The 11917-nt window shown below is 36.4% G+C and overlaps 1 long non-coding RNA gene across 1 annotated transcript; it reads right to left on the bottom strand.

Moving 5' to 3' along the window:
* Positions 1 to 288: 288 nt before the first annotated feature.
* Positions 289 to 3946, bottom strand: LOC147842414 (uncharacterized). Its single transcript, XR_015499734.1, has 3 exons — positions 3579 to 3946; positions 1984 to 3508; positions 289 to 1805 (listed from the first exon to the last, which is right to left on the bottom strand). It is a non-coding gene; the product is annotated as an uncharacterized LOC147842414 (long non-coding RNA).
* Between the last annotated feature and the right edge of the window lie 7971 nt (positions 3947 to 11917).

Genomic DNA, 11917 nt, shown 5'->3' with positions numbered 1-11917 from the left:
CTTTAATATAACTGATGAGAAGCAAAAATCTTACATTTCAAACTTCTTAGAGAGCTTTAACACAACTCTACTTGAAAGTCTCTTTGTTTTGCTTCTATATAAAAGGTCAAAAAGCTACTTTGCTTATATAAGTAGCTTATATCAGGTAAGTGATTAAGATAACATAACTTGTAATTTGCAATAAAATGTCAAACAGACCCAGATGTTTCAGTTTTTTCAAATGTTTACCATTATAATTTTTTTCATGAATCTGCATAGAGTTGTGGAGTTCATAAAATGTTTGTGATTGGTTGCGCAAAAGCACATATAAGGGACATATAACATAACATTGGGATGTCAGTGTACAATGTGGATTGCACTAAGGTCAAAGTGCTCATATTTATCAAATTGCCATTAAGGGTTCAAACAACAACTACGTGTTTTTTCAAGTTGAAGCTGGAATCAGTTTGTTATGGTGCATGCAGCATACATTGCATTCTAAAACTAATCGTTTTAGCATCTTGAAGTAAAAATGGTCATCTTGAGGCCACGGGCGATTTGCCTCAATAACTCACACATGTCTTCCTCGGTTTCAGTCATCATCAACTACAGCCAGGCGTGCTAAACGAAAACAAGAAACGCACATAGTAACAGCCTCTCCAATATCTCATGAGACTTGCAAACAAATATTTATTACGCATTGACAGTAACAGAGAAATGCTGCCAAATATAGCAATGTAAAAGTAACAGTTAATTTTACAACTAATTTACTTGAGTAAAAGTACATATCTTTAAATATACTCTTAAAGTACAACTTACTCCAAATAATTTCTTTCTTTCCTTTCTTCCTTCAAATATGTGAATACCCCTAATTTATCTTGGATACACACAATAAAAATTTAAAAACAAAACTTATTTTCGTTGTGATTCTTGATGTGAAGTACAGATTATACTATTCCTGGTAACGGCTACATTGAGACATTGTATTACTTAATTAAATACAAATGCAATCACACACACAAGAAAAAACTCCTTTTGTTGGAGTAATTTTGTGTTTTTTCCCTCATACTATTATGTCCTACCAAGAATCAGAAACAAGACTGTTTGGCAGCTTGATTTTAGCAGAAGCTGTCGTGAACTAAAATAATTTTTTTATAATGCAGCTTAATATTTAACATCCATCCAGATTAGCGCACCAAAACTGACTCATCTAAAGGTGGTAGTTTGAGTTGAGATCAGGGCAGCAGGTTATCATTAAATGGTCTCATTTGCGACCTTTTTTTTTCCTGCTAGAGCAACTAAAGGATGTTAGCATACTATAAAGTAGTAAGGTGAGAGTACTTTTTTTTTTAGATATCACTTTTTTTGATAAAAAAAGGACATCTGAATTCCAACTCATTCTCCTCGATACACTCAAAAAACTTCAATTAAATATTTAATTAAAATGAGCTGAAACACAATTCTTAAGATTTTATCTGGACTTTATGTTCAAGCTACATAAATGTGTAAAAAGATGTTAAGTTAACTTAATTTGTTTTGAGTCAACATAAATGACTCGTGAAACCCTGCATTTTGTACAGTGTACTTTCACCTCCAGATACTGTTGAATATTAAAATATTATCAGGGACATTCTACTAGAAAATGTACATTATCTGTCCCTGAAATAAAAATAAAAAAAAACAAATACAGTCAATAAAAAGTATTTCATCCCCAAAATTTCTTAAATGGACTGATAATTTATATCTGTGCATGTCATTCATTTGGTTCACAGATTTTTTTTTCTTCATTAAAAACACTTTACAAACATGCAAATCCTGTCATCGTCCTTGTCCTCAGCCCAATTAAACCTACAGCTTCAATAGTTTTGTTATGCTAAAAAAATGGTATTTAGAAGAAAAGAAAAACTCCAGAAATAGTAAGTTTAAGTTGTTATTTACATCAATTGATTAAAAACATAAAATCATAAATTCTACTAATAAATACTATAATACAAATAAATTGACAATCGTCCCAATGTTACAGACAGTCCTTTCACATTAGCATTCAATTTAACATAACATGCATGCAATGCACCTTTAATGCTATGACTCGGACATCATTTGACAAAAGAAGCTGACAGTGATCAAAGATGCCTTCTATCATTGAACTGTATGATTATATGCATGCTCTTGTATGATTTTTGAGGATGACAAGCTTAAAGGTCAGGCCCTGTCACATTTTTATAAGTGAAAATGTGCATTTCTTGTAGAATACCCCATCAATATTTCTTGAGCTGGGCTCACTAGTTTGAAGTCCTCAATTCCTTGTTTGAATGAGTTGTATGAATGGCAGAATGGTAGAAAGGTGAACAATTTAAAGAAAAAAGGGTGTGCACATTCATTCATTCATTCATTCATTTTCTTGTCAGCTTAGTCCCTTTATTAATCTGGGGTCGCCACAGTGAAATGAACCAGCAACTCATCCAGCACATTTTTACACAGCAGACGCCCTTCCAGCCACAACCCATCTCTGGGTAAAGAAATTACACATCATACCTTTATTAACAATTGCAAATTGACTAAAAAATTGATTAATTAAAAAAGCAGACATCACATTGTAGCTGCAAACAATTTGTTATTTGATTTTTTAAGTTCTTTGTCATCTGCCTTTTTAATTAAAACATCACACATGAACAGTATTTTTTTTGTGTGTGTGTGTGTGTTTTGGTTGTTTTCACATTCTGAATCCGAGGGGGGAAAAAACTAAAGAAATAAAGTTTCAATTCTGTATTCTTGCCACAAATAGTGGACTGTTGAGATCCTGTCAGCACCCTGCCAGCCCCTGTGTGACAGTACCCGTCTAAGCTCTCTTTCTGATTCACTTTTTCCCCGCTGTTATTTCCATATCAGCCACTATCAGTTAATGAGGCCCAGACTGTGGTTCTGCACCTGTGGAGCCCTGCTGAATCAATCTGGAGGACTGTGCAGGGATCTTCAGCTCCATGGGCAGAGATTCAATCATGATCCATCTATAGGTTTTTTTCCCCCCAAGTACAGTCGCTTGTGTTACCTTGATGATTAGCTGATGGGTAGAGCTTCAGATCGAATTTCAGTTCTTTTATGAAACAGTTTGTCAGGCAAAGTAGCCGTACATCAACTATGCACAGTATCATTCCTGTAGATATAGAAAAACTATCAGCTGCATTGAAAATCCATTATCTACAATATGAAGGTTGGTTTTGAATCATATTTTAGTTGGGACAACCCTCAGATATCCCAGAATTACATAAAAAATACTATGAAATTCATAGTTTTTGAATAATACTATCGTAAACTGTATCATATTGTACTGTATATATTATAGAGCTGGGGCGGCACAGTGGCTCAGTGGTTAGCACTGTTGCCTCACAGCAAGAAGGTCGCTGGTGTAAGGTTGCATTTCTGTGTGGAGTTTGCAATGTTCTTTCCATGTTTGCGTGGGTTTCCTCTGGGTGCTCTAGTTTCCCCCAAAGTCCAGAACATGTGCTATACAGTAGGTTAATTGAATAAGCTAAATTGGCTGTAGTGTATGTGTGAGGTTGTATGAGCATTTTACAGTATTGGTTTGCAGCTGGAAGGGCATCCGCTGCGTAAAATATAGTTGGTGGTTCATTCTGCTGTGACGAGCTCTGAAATACAGACTAAGCCGAAGGAAAATGAATGAATGAATAAATGGAGTTAATATTAAAGAACTTACAACTTAATGGATGTTACATCATAAAGTAGTATTTAAGGGTTTGTTCACAAAAAAAGAAAATCTTGTCATTATTTACTTTGCTTTCACCATTTCGAAATATGTTTAAGTTTCTTTCTTTTGTTAAACACAACAAATGTTTTTAGAAAAGCTGAAAACCTGCAACCATTGACTTTTTACAGTATTTGTGTTCCCTGCTTTAAAAAAAGTCAATGGTTACACGTTTTCAGCTTCTTCAAAATAAACATTTTTCTGTGTTCAACAAGAAAGAAACTCAGAGATTTGAAACTATTTGAGAGTATAAATAATAATAAAAGTACAAGTTAAAATCAGCTTTACTGTCAATTCAACCACATGTACAGGACACACAGACAATCGAAATTGTGTTACTCTCACACCCTAGGTGCATATAATATTAACATAAAAAGTATATTTTTAAAAATAAATTACAATAAATACAATTATACATAAAATGTAATCTAAAAATATAAGTAAAAATAAATTCTTGCGAGTAACTAATTTATACGTAATACTCTTTACCTGAGTATTGTTGCTGACCATGTCCATCCCTTTATGACCACAGTATACCCATCTCCTGATGGCTACTTCCAGCAGAATAAAGCTCCAGGTCATACAGCACAAATTATCTCAGACTGGTTTCTTAAGCATGACAATGTGTTCACTCTACTCAAATGGCCTCCACAGTCACCAAAATCAATCCAATAGAGCACTTTTGGGATGTGGTGGAAAGAAAGATTCGCATGATGTGCAGCCAACAAATCTGCAGCAGCTGTGTGATGCTATCATGTCAATATGGACCAAAATCTGAGGAATGTTTTGCGTACCTTGTTGAATATAGGTCACAAAGGATTAAGGCAATTCTGAAGATAAAAGGGGGTCAAACTCAGTACTAGTACGGTGTACCTAATAAAGTGGCTGGTGAGTATATGTACTAACCCAGTCTACAAAAAAAATGACAGAACAAGTCGATAGTTACATGTTTTCAGCTTCTTTAAAATGTCAATGTTTCTATGTTCAACAAGAAAAACTTAAAGGTTTGAAACTTCAGAGTGAGTAAATAACTTTAAAAAGTGACTTTGTAATTTTATTTAAACTACAAAATTTTATTTATACTATTTATTACTCTTTACCATTTTGATAATATTTGTATGTGTTATGTGTTATGCTACAATCTCTAACTATTATGAACTGATAAACTATAATAATTAAAGTATGGCATACTTTAGTTTTGTGGAATATGTGGTACCTCATTCAAAATCCCTCTTATTTAATATAAATGACTATAAAAGGAACTTTTTTCAATGATATTCCCCTTTCCTGTGTAGTAAGGTGACAAAGTCAAGAAACGGCCCTGACTATTCATGTGACAACCTTTTTTTTTTTTGCACTTCCAGTTCAGAAATAACTAGATTATACTCAAACACTGCTCAAAGCAATTTGCAAGGTAACATATTACACACTTAAGGGTCTTTTTTGCTTGCACTTAAAACCTTCAGTCGCGTTATTACATTCATACCTGAAGGCTGAGCAATGGCGGAGGCGTCTAGACAGCTGTTGGACCTTTGTCCTGCGATCCCATTTTTTTTGTCCGCATGAATACTGAATGAGACAACAAAAGCATTTCCAAACCTTTACCAGCCGACCACATCCATAACCTCTCAAGCTTTGGGTGTAAATAGAAAGGTTGGAGCTGTGTTTAAAAAGACAGAGGCGGCCCTGACAGTTTGCTTGAGACAGACAAGGAAAAAGCGAGCAAGAGAAAGCGCTTGCCTTCAATCAGAATTCTTCACCATGTTTGTCAGAGCAGCGCCAGCCATCCACGGGTCTCATGCTCCATATTAGCCTGCCTGTCATGGCAATCACTCCAGTGTTTGGTCATTTCTCTCCATCACTATCTCATTATGAGCCGTCAGTGTTTATGTGGTCCTGACGGCCTTGGCAGGTAATGAAAGGATGCCGTGATGCATTTGGTCTCTGTCTCGCCCCACTCGGAGCGACTGGGCTTTTCTAATGAGGGATTGAGTGGGCGTAATGAGACAAGCCTGGTGTGCCGACGACACGACCTGCCTCTCCACAGCTCACTATAATTTGAAAAAAGTTCCCTATTTCTGTTTGCCCGTACCACCTGTACGCTGTGGGCTAGACACGCGCGGGTATGCCTGAGGGAACGTCGCATTGCAACCTCTGTGCAACTTATTAAACTGGCCGAACCAACATGCCATCTTGTTAAAGCTGAATTTCAGCCTACTTTTCTTGTGATTTCTTGGGCTAATTAGAAGTGAATTACAGAAATGCAGGAGGCAGTCGTGTTGATGATGATGCATACCTGCATGATGCCTAAAATAGGAGCGGAGTTCACTTCCTGCTTCAATGTAAATTAGGCCATGCTAATTAGCACCACAAATTCTATGAATTCATTGCGTCCCGCCGTGCTGGAAAACATCAGGTATTGTTCATAGTGCATTAGCATTTCAGAGAAGAGGGGAAAATAAAGTGTAAATGAACTATACTGGATGTTGTCAAGTTCTTGTTGGTGTATTGCAATGTAACTTTGATGAGAATGACTCTGTAGGATTTTATGTCAATATTCTTGCAAGAAACTAATATATGCTTAATACTTTTATTTATTTAAATACCTTTTACAATTTTAATAACACTTGTTTGTTATTATTATGCTAGCTTAAGCCGTGCTTAATTTGTGCAGGATCTTGCCAGATCCTGTTCCGGAAAATAGCAGATATTCGTAATTTGCGTTTCAGTACTTATTTGTATGAATCCAGCATTAACTTTTGCATGGTGAACACAGCAGCGAAAATAAATAATGCCATAGTTGCCAACCTAAATAATATTTGTACTTTCAAAATGCCAAAGAGGCAGAATGAAACGCGCATAGTTTCATTCTTTAAAACCATGAGTAAATCTGATAATGAGCCTGATCAAAAGAGATCTAGAGAAGATGAAACACGGGAATGGGTCAGGATAGCGGGAGACCGAAGGAAAGTGATCTCAAGTCAGCCACAGAACATGACAGAAGAGGTAACTGTGGGCTTGTATTGAAGATTAGACAGTGAGTCCTTTATTTTCATTTTTTTCACTTGGCATATAATAGTGAAGTGAACTGAATAGTGATTGTTCATCCGATTTATGTTTATAGTTACATGTTTTTATTATCCATGAATGACCTGTAAAACTATATTGCACAAAATATCATTAAAGAGCGTTCAGTGTGATGCATTTTGTGTTATCACCATTACTGAAAACTGAAAATATTTTGGTGGACGTCGGTCATGGTAACTTTTATATCCTGCTTTTGTTCCAGGAATTATTCATTTACAAATTAAGCACTGAGCTTAATGTTATTGTGCTTCAGTTTTATTATTTTATCAATTTAATATGTCTGTATAGTTTATTATTTTGCAAATTTTAAGAAAACAATAGTTGATGGAATAACCTCAAGGATTTCCAATCATGACAAATGAAAAAATCTGTTATTTTGACCAACTGGCACTTAAAAAAAGCTTTAAAAAATACACTTATTTAAAATTTTGAAGAAATGTAGAAAAATTTTACAATTTTAAGTGTACTCCCAATTTGTTCCTATATATGAACTGGAGCAATGGAATACTGCACTGCATTATAACTGATATGACGAGAATGGCTCTGTCTAATCTCTCACATACAGTACAGCAGCAATAAATCCCAAATATTGATTTAATTTGCAGTTATATGACCAGAAACACACACACACACACACACACACACACACACACACACACACACATATATATATCCCTGCTTAAATAAATACACAACTAAGGAATAGTGCAGGCTGATAAATAATGTAATAAACAAAGTCACAACATGTATAAGTATACCGATACCCCAACACATAATTCAAAGCACAAAATGCCGGAATATCAAGCAAGACCAAAAGTGACGGATCTACTAAACCGTAAGAGGGCGGATTAATCGTTTGCATGCCTGGGTCTCTCTTCATGGCCCTCGGGGCGTGGTCAAAGCGTATCGGCCGGATCGTCTGTCAATCAAACGGCCAACTTGGGCAAGCTGTAAGTGTCCACGGGCCTTTACGTGTCCCCCAGGCCCGCCTCGCATTCCCTCGTCCTAGTACACATTATTGTTTGCCGTTCTCGACATGATTTCCACACAGAAAGCGGAAAAGACAGGTCTGGCACAGCAATCCCCTTGATTGGTCGTTCGTTGCCGCAATGCATTCTGGGCAGCGCACTTCGCCCTTTAAAACGGCTACAAATGGAATAAAACTAAGATTTAAACAAGCCAAAATGACAGCACGTTTCTCGAGGAGATGGGTGGCGTCTACCTTGGCAGTCTAGGCGATGGTTGAAAATGTGGCCTACCGTCGATGAGAAACAGCGCTCCTACCGTATGTATAAAAGGCAGTATGCGAAGCTGCTCAGTTACGGACCCTGGGTGCCAGGACGGCTGTTCAAATTGAGCTCTTCCAAAGTGACCCAAAACAAGCGATATCAATTGGCAACAAGATTCGGCCTCAAGTTTCGGAATCCTATGCAGCCGATGGGGCCCGGGGCCATTTTTTATTTGTTTTTACACTTGTACCTTTTGTCGTCCTTGACCACAGGCTATGGTGGACCACACCTCCCAGCTGAAAAATCCATAAATCCCTGCATAAATTAAACAATAAATAAATATGCAAATAAATAAATGAATGAGGACATACATCCACAAATCCCTACTTAAATAAATACACATCTAAGGAATAGTGCAGGCCGATAAATAATGAATTTTTTTTTATTATTTCTTTTCAATATTGTCCTATTTCTCCAACATTGGTGCAATGTACTTGACCATTTATCAGGCCGCACTATTGATTGTTTCTATATTTATTTATGCAGGAATTGAGGGATTCGTCGATCGTTTCCTCGTCAGCCGGCAGAGATCACTCTATAAAAGACGGGTTTTTTTCCCGCGGCCGGTACGGCGACTCAGTGGCTCAATGGGTAGCGCGCTCGCTTCGCAACAAGAAAGACCCGGGTTCAAGACCCGGCTGGAGACCTGCACTGTTGCAGCCTGGCTCGACGTGGGGACCGCATCTCTGGACTATCGCTTTCATTTCGCAATTTTCTTTTGCCTTTTCATAATATCAAATTTATACATGTGTGTTCAGAACGTTGTTGTTAGTAGTTAACGACAGAATTATTTTCACTTTTGACTCAACTAATCCCTTATGAAAACTGAGGGGCCACGAATTATTTTTCCTTTTGCCCTCAAATATGACACGTTTAATGACAATGATGACAAAATTCATATGTCGAAATGAACATGAAAAAACACATCAACTGCTTGCTAGGTTGCTATCGAAAATCCAGCATGTAATGCACATTTAAAATAAGGAATATTATACACAAATAATTTTAATACAAATCTTTTCATTCCAAAAACTCAAATGACATGCATGCGTACGACACGAATGCACATTGAAAGAACCGGAAAAAAACACTTTCACAATAACGATAACAAACCTTAATATTATATAAATTCTATTAATTTTATAAACAAATTTAAGAGCTTTCCTTTAAACCACTTCAGCACTGCTGCATGTTTTGCTCCTTGTTGCTGTTGTTGTTCTAACATAATTTTGCCTTGAACTCAGGAGAGTGCCCCGGTCACATACATCGGAGTAGATTGATGAATATGGTCTTCTTTTACAGAAAACCCTCCCAATTATAAGATGCATATGTCATATGGCTGGGCGATTTGGCAAATAAAAATCTAGATTTTTTTTATAAAGTTTGACCGATTCAAGATTTCGATTTTTTTTTCCAACATGACTGAAGTAACAATATCTTTATAAGTAAATTGAAAAACTATCTGGTTAAGGACCATTGTATTTTAATGGCCATGCCATATATAAATTGTTTCAATTAGGTTTATTTCTTTCTTATTTTTATTTTTATTTTATTTTTGCTTGTAGCAAGGATGAACACAAAAATCTTTGAACAGAATATATGAATAATAGCAGAATGATAGGCTGTTCCTAGCCTATCAAGAGCCTATCAATAGCCATAAATACGTAAGGCATACTCATTTTGCGTGTGTGTGTGTGTGTGTGTGTGTGTGTGTGTGTGTGTGTGTGTGTGTGTGTGTGTGTGTGTGTGTGTGCGTCTTTTATCACTGAAGCCGCTCTCTTCAAAAAACGAAGTTTGCTTTGTCTGTGTGGCAATATTTCGGATTTTAATCGACTGAAAAGTTAATTTAGATGAGCCAATATTTAAAAAATGCTGTGAAGTAACTGTGACGTGCGGCCACACATCGAATCTGAGGCCTGATTTCTCGCTGTCACCCGCAGACAGACGCCACACAAGTCAAGTCGCAAAACTAAGGCTGGTATACCTGAAAGGAAGAATAGCTGAAGCCGAAATCTGTCAAAATACAGCGCTGAAATTAAAAGGCATTAATGTTTTTGAGCCAAAGGTCTATTTGTAAATATCTGTAAACGCAATCAGAGCCAATATGGAGAAAATGTACCGCCTAATAATTAGCTATAATCATTCTAATAAAATGAAAACCAAAAAAAAAAGAAAAAAAAAATCATTGCATTTTTCGTTTGATAGAAAATATACAGATAAAAAACAAAAAAACAAATCATGGCTTAGTTTGTATTAATGTGTTTTAATATTAATAAAAAATATGCTTACTCCATTTATATAGCTACGCCGCCAACAGACAAGCCATTCAAAAATTATTATTTCACTGTGTACAAGGTTATTGTTTACATTTTTCAATAAAAACTAAACGTAGCATGTCTCCCTATCATTTAAAACATGCAATTCATAACACACTAGAGCTGTAAGCCTATAAGCAGTGTGTAAACTTCCAGGGCGGTGTTGGTTAAAGCGCACCACGGTATTAAACTCCAATACCTCCGAGGGAGAATATGTTACCCAGTTTTAAGAATAAAAGGCATTTTAAAATAAGAACAAGTAACAAATAAAAACTGATTCCGTGGACTTCAGCATCTGTTATCTCGCCAGTGTGTGCGGCGAGTGTGTAGCGCTCTTTTGCAGCGCATCTCAACTCCCGGTTTTTGAGAGAGAGAGCGCGCGCGTAAATTTAAGAGCTCAAAGCCGGCATATAACCAAAAGCAAGATCATGTCGTTATAAATATTCCGTTAACAATATTCATCGAAATATTTATATGTTTACATGGTGTTTATTGAGATTGTGTGATCTGTATAGGCTGATCTTTACAGAAGCCAGCCTGAGCAGCCGATCAGCGCGGTTCAAACTATAAGATCGGCGCGGTTGTTTAACATGGCAGATTTTCCGTCCTTCATACGTGTAGAGAGATCGAGTTTATCGACATGATAAGGGAATTTGTCTTGACAATCCACACAGACGTGACTTAATAAAGCGTGAATTCATGTAGGATTTTACTTGTTGCTAGTCTGAATGTAAATCCCCTCGTCAGGCAGTGCTGGAATAGCGAAGTGTATCAAAGCGCGTTTGATCCAACGGTATTAAAAAGACAAAAATACACAACTTAAGATAAATGCTTGTATTTGTTGTAATTGCACCATGCAGCTCTGCAATGCATTCCCACAACTTCATGCATTGGGTTAAATTAGGCTGTCCAATCTGTGTTCAGTCCCTCACTATCATGATCGAAACCCTGACAGGCAGTCAGGTATAGCCTAATACAGAGAGTAAACCAAAGCGCAGTGGTGCAATTATAATCTAATGGTTTTTATATAAGAAATCGCGATACCCCGATTTGATACAAAACAAATTCGTCTTTAAATGTTAATTCGAATTAATCGAGAAAAAAAAAACGCCTAGCCCTGGTAGCTATGTTGGATTTTGCACATTTCAGTTCATTGCATTTTAATGTTTCCTTTGTGTGATCTTCGATCCGTTTGGTCTCTTTCTGAATGTGTTGTTTTATTCCACTAGGTGACAGTACAGTATTTATTTTATCTCGTTTTGATCAAAATAAAAAGCTTCTGTGTCTCATAAAAAAATCATGTCATTGAATTAACATCAATATTTTGGTATTGATATTAATATTGATATTTCAGCCTCTCCTGGCTAGAGCACCAAATAATGTTGTGATCATTTCTTTGCTTTGACTTGAGTATTGAAATGAGCATACTGATATTATTATTGAGATTTTGGTCCCTTCACTCTTTAGGTGTGTGTAAATAACAC

Source organism: Danio rerio, chromosome 9 (assembly GCF_052040795.2).
Source record: "Danio rerio strain M-AB ecotype USA chromosome 9, GRCz13ab, whole genome shotgun sequence".
Taxonomy (NCBI): domain Eukaryota; kingdom Metazoa; phylum Chordata; class Actinopteri; order Cypriniformes; family Danionidae; genus Danio; species Danio rerio.
The sequence above is the reverse complement of the archived record's forward strand: the minus strand, read 5'-3'. Positions and strand labels throughout refer to the sequence as shown.